Here is a 463-nt window from a genome sequence, read left to right as displayed (position 1 = left end):
ACTCTTTCATACTAATTCTCACATCACATAAATCTAACGAACTAAACCACTATAGTAATGAACCAATAACAAATTAACGACCAAATGCTAAGGGGATCGTATCAAACTCATCAAAGTCGAGTCTCCAACCATGGAAGACTGATGAGGAAGGGACCAATTCTCCTTTCTTACTATCCTACAACAGCACTACAACTTTGCATCCATGGTATTCTTCACTAGGATCGTTGAACAATTGTTTTAAATTTTAACTATAGCCTAGGTTAGGTTGGACCTTTCCTAAAGCGAATTCGGTGAACACTCAACTCAAAGAGTGGATTCTTGAACCGCTTGTACCCGCCGATCTCCAACACCCACTAATTGATGGTGAGCCAAGTGTCATGGTCTGATCTTTTCACAACGCGACCGTACAACACTTGGCACTTCCCCAATGCTAAGTCAACCTTACAAACCCCAAGCAGTTAAA

This window comes from Morus notabilis, unplaced genomic scaffold (assembly GCF_000414095.1).
Source record: "Morus notabilis unplaced genomic scaffold, ASM41409v2 Scaffold521, whole genome shotgun sequence".
Classification (NCBI taxonomy): Eukaryota; Viridiplantae; Streptophyta; class Magnoliopsida; order Rosales; family Moraceae; genus Morus; species Morus notabilis.
Note: the sequence above shows the minus strand (reverse complement) of the source record.